Here is a 7,904-nt window from a genome sequence, read left to right on the forward strand (position 1 = left end):
TTCCAGAATGAGAGCCACTGAGCAGAGATGGCCACAGAGTCCCACTTTCAACACCCGAAATGTACGGAGACAACTGCAAGCTAGCGTGGAGGAAAGGTGCACTACTGCAAGGCCAACGCTAATCCTGCTCTCACCCCAGAGGGGTCGGACCCAGCCACCTTCCTTGCTGCTGATCTGCAGGAACCAACAAGCAAGTCAGGACACAGCTTGCACGCCGGCAGGAACCACCAGCATCGCGACTCTGCAGCTCCCGGGTAATTAGTACCCGCCTCAGCTCTGCCTAATGAGGGGTAGTATTTGTCATCCTCATCCTGAAGGCTCCCTGCCTCTTACAGGTGGATTTGCCACATCCACGCAGGCAGAGCCTGTGCCTACGATTAATGTAACTCAGTCCTGCCTGCGGCTTTTCATCAATAGCTTTCAACTGCGCTGCACAGGCAGACACGTGTTATTGCCCCCTGTTCGCATGCAGGGAAACACAAACCCCACACACTTAATTTGCACGGGATTATCATGCAGGAAGCAGAACTTGCATTTCCCAAATCCGGAGCTGGGCAAAACCTGCTCGAAAGTTTTCCTGGGGACCCTGGTTAATGGAATGACTACATGACTAAATCCTATTTGTCCGAAAAATATCATCTGGAAAATGACATTGTTTACTCTAGAACTTGGAAATGTTCATTTTAAGGCTTCCTGATCGGTTTCAAACACTTGTTTTTTAATGAAAAGCTGAAAAACTTGGCTTTGACTGAGGTGAAAAATAAAAGGGTGTGATTTAATGATGTTTTCTGATGAATAAAACCCTTCCTTTTCTAGTCATCCCTAGCCACAAAACTTCAGTGAGATGGTTTTGAAAAGCCAGAATTTGTCCTGTTGCAACTGGAGACTCTGAGCAAGGAAGGTCAGAACTGAAAGATGGAGCCACAACTGATTATGAATGCAGGGCATACAGGACAACAGCCTTTCAGAAAGCACAAGAAACTCCTGCGGATTCCAAAGCCATCGAGTTTTGAACACAGAAAAGAAACAACATTTATTTTCTTTCTTTTTCCCTCCACAATTCTTCATTAAAATGTTATCCATGTTTCTAAGGTCAAAATACAGTGCCCTGCTCCAGTTTCTTGGGAGGGGAAAAAAAAAAGGAGTGATTTATGAAAAAACATTTCACTCACTCTCTCTCTCCTTCTGTTTTTTTTTAATTGTTAAAATTAGACCATGTGTAAAATCAGCAAAATCTGAAAATGGATGATTTGCTGCAACTAAAAGCATCTTCTATTGGAATAAAAACAACTGCTTGTTAGAGGCTGCTCCAAGCCTTCGCTGGCTGTGGCACAGACTGCTGTATTATGCTGGACATGTCTCTTTGTACAACTCTTTGCCATCTTTTTCCATGCTGCTATTTGGCCATGATTTCTATTCATATCACAAGGTCTTGGCGGCAAGATCCTGTTTTATCCTATATCCTGGCTCTCTGAGGTCTGGATCACAGTTAGCTCTAATGCAACACACATAAATAACCACCTAAGACTGCCGTTCCAGGAGAGCTTCCTCGGGCCATCTTTGGCAAGCTGCTGTCTCTTCAGGCATCCTGCAAAATGGCAGCTCTGCATTTTCCGTCGGGTCTCCTATGAGGCTGTTAGCAATCGGACAGGGTTTCCTGGGTCCCCCAGTGAGCTGGAAATGAATACAGGCTCACGGCATCTGTCCTTCCCTTTAAGACAGCTCCTGGATATTAGACAGAAAGATGAGCAGAAAGTTTGATGGAACAGAGTGATGGGGTTTGTGCCTAAACCCTTCACAGCCAACATGGGCTCGTCTGCCCCTCAGGGAAATTACTGTTTCCTCCCTGTCTCCAGAGCCTCTCTCTTCCCCAAACAAGTCTCACATGGACTTTGTGAAGCAAAGATGACTGAGGCTGGGTTGCTATACAAAATGCCTGCACTCCTTAATCCATCGCAGGCTCTCTCGCCAGGCTTCACTGATTTCCAGATGCATCTTGACTCTTTATAATCAGCCTTGTCTCTATTTGCATTGTGTATTAAGAACTCCTCAGTGGCAATCTGCTTTCATTTTTGCTGTGGATGCCCCATGCTCTACAACACATGATGTCTGGTGGACAGTAAAACTATGTCACCTATCCCTCCAGGCTCTCGCTTGGGACACGGGAGAACACCCCACCCAGGCAGCATTTCAGCATCTCCCAGATCCTGTCGGAGCAAATTCCAAATATCTGGGGAACCACAATGAATTAACATGCAAATTGAATCCTAAGCCAAGATTCATGTCACTGTCATCTTTATGTATTAGGCCGTAGATCATGAAAGGCATTACGCTCCAGCTGGCTAATTAAGTAAACATGAGGCAAAGGAGGATAGTAGACAAGGGCTAGGGTCTGGGAGCCTGGGTTCAAGTTCTGGCTGAGGCAGAAAATTCCCGTGTGACGATGGGCAAATTTGTTAGGGGTGGTTTTGAAATGCACAGAGGATAGTAGAAGGCCATTAACAGGACCTTGAGATGGACTCCTGTCTGCGTCAAAGTACAACACAGATTCCCACTTCCCCTGTCATACAGAGCAATAAGCTAAAACAAGGGGGCTGTGAGATGAGACAAGTTAAATAAAAGCCTTCAGAACAAAGCTTCTCCCTGCCCTCTGTGTACAGGGGGGAGGCCTTCCACAAGGTCTTTCACAGCACCTGGCTCAGCCGAAGCCTCAGTGCGCTCAGGCAGCTACAGCTGGCTTTGCAGCACTGATCAGCCTCACGCGAGGGCACTGTAGCCAAAAGATGGGGAAGCTAGCCAGATTCCCTGGTTTAGAATCAAAGGTGCCTCGTTTTACGTAGGCATTTTGATGGTTCCACTCTGATGCCAGAAGAAAACCATCCCCATTTTAGCTGTCCTAGCGCGCTCTAGTGGGAGCCTGTCCCCTGCACAGCCGGGCAGCATCCCTGCAGGGCTGCTCTCCCAGCAGCAGCCTCCTCACCCAAGGGGACACCCAGTTACCCAACGCAGGGAGCGAAGGGAGACACCTATAAAACCAGCTCCCCTGGGAAAAGGCCAGTGATTTCAATAGTCAAATTAGAGAAGAGGTAAAACAGCTTAGCATTATTTCAGGATAATGTTGTTTCTTTGCTACTACACACAAGAAAAAAATACCCAAAGCCCAAAACATTTCCCCCCCTTTTCAATGGGAATTCTTCCTTTCATATGAATAGCTCAAAGGAGCACATGAAGAAACTCAAAGTGGATGAGATTTTTGGGTTTTTTAACTGCAAAACGTATATTTGCAATTACAGACAGACCTGTGCAGTCACACCCTTCAAGCACCATCTTCCTCCCATACCTGCACCCTGTTCATCAGTAATGTACCACCACCACTGCCTCCACCTTGCTGAGCTCAGGCTGCTCTGAGGGTACACAACCTTTCCGTAGGACACCACTTTGTCCCTTTGCTTACATGTCACAGGCTGCTTCCTCACCCACTGATACAGGGTTTCATGCTCTGGGATTCATTGTCTCACTGCATGGGGGTTTCAGACAATAGAGTAGGCACCAACTCGCCAACAGGAGAAACTATTTCTTACCTTTTTATTATTATTATTCTTTCTATGCTTGGATAGGAACAAACCTCTGTAGGGAAAGGAATGGGAACATTCAGAAAATAAATTGTTGTTCGGTTTATGTACCTTTGGGTCTCATTCATAATCCAGAGCGTTACGAGAATAACTCAGGTTGAAATCTGCAATATTTATTCTATTGCAAGGAAACTGTTCCTTTCACAGGAAAAGCATTAGTGATATCAAAGGTTTGGGAAACCCAACCACTTATGTTGGTGCTTGAAGAGGGGATGTAACCTTCAAACCCCAGGTCAAATTGTACATGCAAAGCTCTTTGGTGTCTCTGAACCTTAGCTAATAGGCTAGTCGACATCTCTGCCACTACGTGGAACCCTGATCACGGATTTACAAGGACAGCCGACAGACAGCATGCCAGCCCCATGTATGTGATTTAAATGGGACCTCCAAGGAACACAGTAAAACAAAAGCTGCTCCAAGCTGATAAGGGTTGTAAAAGAAACTCAAAATGCATCGGAGCTCCCGAGTCTCTCAGTTATTGTGGAGTACTCCCAGCTCGCCTGTTCATCAGCTCAGCTGCTGGCGTTACCCCAGAGATTTGGTAACTGGTGGCAAGTGGCATGGGCAGTGTGACGCAGCTTTCAAAGTTCAACAGAGCAATACTTAGCAGCTCTTTTTCTCCTGGAATACACCAAAAAGACTTCACCCTGCAGTTCTCATGAACGCTTAAAGCAAAAAAGCAGATAAACCAAAAGACTGCATATAGCACTATTGATTGAGAAATAGCCTGTATTAAATTTCACTCCCATCTCTACTGTTGTGTAACATTTGAGATGAGGCATTTGAAGCCTGCTTGAGCATGCACCTTCAAGAGTTCTCAATTTTGTGGTAAGTAATCCCATAATACTGAGCGTAGGGGTATATACAAGTGCTTGCAAGACTGTGGTCTCTGTTAGACTGGAGAAATTGAGGCCCAGTGTCCGGCAAACAGTGTCCTGAAGGAGGATACCCAATACCAGAACAATGCAGATGACAGCAGTGCCCCTTGTGAATATAACGTCTTTCTCATTTATACTTCCTTGCTTCCCATTTAAATAACTGTCAGTAAAGAAAACAGGAGTTTGGGCAGGACAGAGATGTATGTATTTGTCCTACATCATGCTAAATACCACCATGCTGAGACAATGCAATCTCTGCTTGAAGGCAGCTCAGAAAAGAGCATAAAAGAGGCAAGGGGTTGCTTGTATATGAATAGGGCATGGGGAGGTATATGAGGGCCGGGTTAAGGAAAATAAACTTGATACGAAGAAGAATTTCAAAGTTGAAGATTGTTTTTATACAGGCAGAGCTGCCCATAATATCGTGCTTTTCCAAAGCAGCCTTATAGCAAGGAGATGCATTTAGTGGGCTAGGGCCGATCCAGATGAGACCACTGCTGTAACACTCACCTCCGATGACACTTCATTTCTTAAGCCGAGGCTGCCCCAAACCTGACCAAACAGAGACTTGTACTTTGGTTTCCTACATTTCGTCTGGGTGCTCCTTGCTCCACCACCAGGCCCAGCCCACCCCTTCGCTAGACCCCAAGCAGCTGCAGTATGAGCTGGAGAAACCCGGCTTGTTGGCTTCCTACCCTAACAAATTAATACATGGCCAAATTAACCTGCTTTCTCTACACTCCTCTTGGTGTGCCACATGGGAAAAAAGACACAATAGAGAACAGACTTACAATAGGGACTCACAGCCAAGGTAGAAAGCATTGCTATTACTCCCTACAGTCTCAAGAGAAGGGAATCTAGGGTATTGTCTTGACAACCGCAAAACCAGGAATGCCATCCCTTTTGTATGCCTCTATTCAGCTTCACCCTCTTTTTACTTCTCTTTATTAACACAGCAGAGTACATTGCTAATTAAGCCTGATTTTTCTTTCTTGGATGTAGGCCCCGGTATGATTTAGAAATAACCTTAATCTGGTATTTGCAATTTTAGTATTTACCTCTTCCCATGTTTTCCAATATGATGTTACTGCATTCTTGACTCAAGATGAGCTTCTGCAATGGTTTAAAACACCAAGAAAAACTGAAATGAGACCTCAATCCTATTGAAAATGATGGGACATGAGCAGTGCACAGGATATTTTAATATCCTCTAAACATCACCAAAACCAGTTAATTAGTTAAGCTCTATAAAGCAAAACTAAACATTTAGGGGGAGGCAGACTGTTTGTTTTTCCTGTATGGCCATCCCCAAACCAGGACATTATGTGTCACAGCCAAAACCATACACCCTTCCAGCACACAGCCAAACCGCCCCTTCTTGGACTTCAATCCAAAAGAGGACACGGGGTAAAGCCCAAACTGCCCTCCGGCCACCCAAGCCCCTGTGCAAACAGAAACCTCATCTCATGTGTCAAGGGACAACAAACTGCTGGAGAACCTAAAAAAGCAAATGCCACTATTTACATTGATAACGTCCCTCCGACCGTTTGTCTGAAAGCAGCAGTGTCCCCGTCCTCTTGTGCGTAGGGTGACATAGCCACCCATGCTCAACACAGCTTCTGCAGCATCACAAAACACCCGGCTTCACAAACAGCAGGCAGGCTTCCCAGGCGCTGCACCAGAATACGCAATTGCTCTCCAACATTGGATAAATACGCAGAGCTCTCTCGAATTTTTCATTTTCTTTCACATACATTAATCATCCCCAAAGCCCACCTCAGCTGTACAGACCTGTACTCTTTGTACAACTTTTATTCTCTCAAAGGTGTGTATTTTCATAATGATAGTGCTCATGTACCACTTAACAGTATATTTTCATTTGGCCCCAGCCACACTTCTGAACAGTAATTTATTACTGCTTGTCACTAGCTGCTACTAAGAGTAATACATATACTGGGTTTGTTTAGTGTGTTTAGTATTCCTTGCTTGACTCTTTCTTACACAGACAACATTGCCCAAACCCAGAGATTCACAGATCAAAACAGCCAAGCTTCTGGGCCTTCCAGGTTTTGCACTTCCCAGCTTTTTGCCTGCAAGATCTAGAAACTTTCATTTATTTGTTCTTTTGTTGTTTTTTTTTAATGAAAATGGAGAGTCTACTGCAGTCTGCCTACTCTGGGAGCTGCAAGTGTGCAGTGAATACTTAGAGTGGACGATGAAAACGTAGGGGTGTCTCAGGGGCCTGCGCGTACTGGCTTTATCGCCTACGGACCTGGTTCAAAACCCGTATACCAGGCCCTCACCACCCCAGAGGTAACACGTCAGGGACGTGCATGTTTATGAAGGCAACCAGGTCCTAGCTTGCTGGACTCAATACCTGCAAAATGTTTGCCATTTTTTACTATTTGCAAGCTTAAATTTTTATTTTTTTACTATTTGCAAGATTATTTTTTTACCTCAGACTCGGTAAACAAGTGTTTTGTCTTTGCTCTTGCTCATCGTTAGACTGTGGGCTCTGCGAGAGGATTTTCCACAGACGAAATTCCAGTGAGTATTTCTGCGAAAAAATTAATTGTCCTTAGTGCACCACCTTTAACTGCAATGAGGTATTGCCTCACCTACACCTCATTTTTCACCTGCGGAGAAAGGTGGGTTTCCCGTCACTGAAGAGGCCCCAGAAAAACCTGTACCCTGGCCTGAAGGTGCTTGGCCTGCAGGTACCACACTTGTGGCCACCCACCCTGTCCCCACTGGGGACTGTATCTCCCCCCAGGGGGGCATCCCCCTCCTCACCCCGGCAATGATGCCTGTTTGCATGCCTTTCCCCCACACCAGCACCCTGCGCACATCCACACATCTGCTGGACACACACGCTTCAAAAAAGCGTGGCCAGCGGGTCGAGGGGGATCATTCTGCCCCTCTGCTCTGCTCTGGTGAGACCCCACAGGGAGTACTGCGTCCAGCTCTGGGGCCACCAACATAAAAAGGACATGGACCTGTTGGAGCAGGTCCAGTGGAGGCCACAGAGATGATGAGAGGGCTGGAGCACCTCTGCTGTGAGGACAGGCTGAGAGAGTTGGGGGTGTTCAGCCTGGAGAAGAGAAGGCTCCAGGGAGACCTTATAGCGGCCTTCCAGTACCTAAAGGGCCTACAGCAGGGATGGGGAAGGGACTCTTTATCTGGGAGCATGGCGATAGGATGAGGGGGTAACAGTTTTAAACTGAAAGAGGGGAGATTTAGATTAGGTATCAGGAAGAAATTCTTACTGTGAGGGTGGTGAGCCCCTGGCCCAGGTTGCCCAGAGAAGCTGTGGCTGCCCCATCCCTGGAGATGTTCAAGGCCAGGTTGGACGGGACTTGGAACAACGTGGGCTGGTGGGAGGTGTCCCTGCCCA

At 46.3% G+C, this 7,904-nt stretch overlaps 1 protein-coding gene across 2 annotated transcripts in view; it reads right to left on the reverse strand.

The window, feature by feature from the left end:
* The window catches only part of ABCA12 (ATP binding cassette subfamily A member 12), a 117,242-nt gene extending 109,344 nt beyond the window's left edge, over positions 1 to 7,898 (reverse strand). The window contains exons 1-2 of one of the 2 annotated variants that reach the window (XM_054209544.1): positions 7,777 to 7,898; positions 6,967 to 7,067 (exon numbers count right to left, since the gene is read on the reverse strand). The gene's annotated coding sequence lies outside the window, so the exon portion shown is untranslated. Of the gene's footprint in view, positions 1 to 6,966; positions 7,198 to 7,776 lie in introns of those variants that run through there. The other variant, XM_054209545.1, reaches the window with a different exon arrangement.
* Positions 7,899 to 7,904: the final 6 nt, after the last annotated feature.

This window comes from Rissa tridactyla, chromosome 7 (genome assembly GCF_028500815.1).
Source record: "Rissa tridactyla isolate bRisTri1 chromosome 7, bRisTri1.patW.cur.20221130, whole genome shotgun sequence".
In the NCBI taxonomy this organism is placed as follows: domain Eukaryota; kingdom Metazoa; phylum Chordata; class Aves; order Charadriiformes; family Laridae; genus Rissa; species Rissa tridactyla.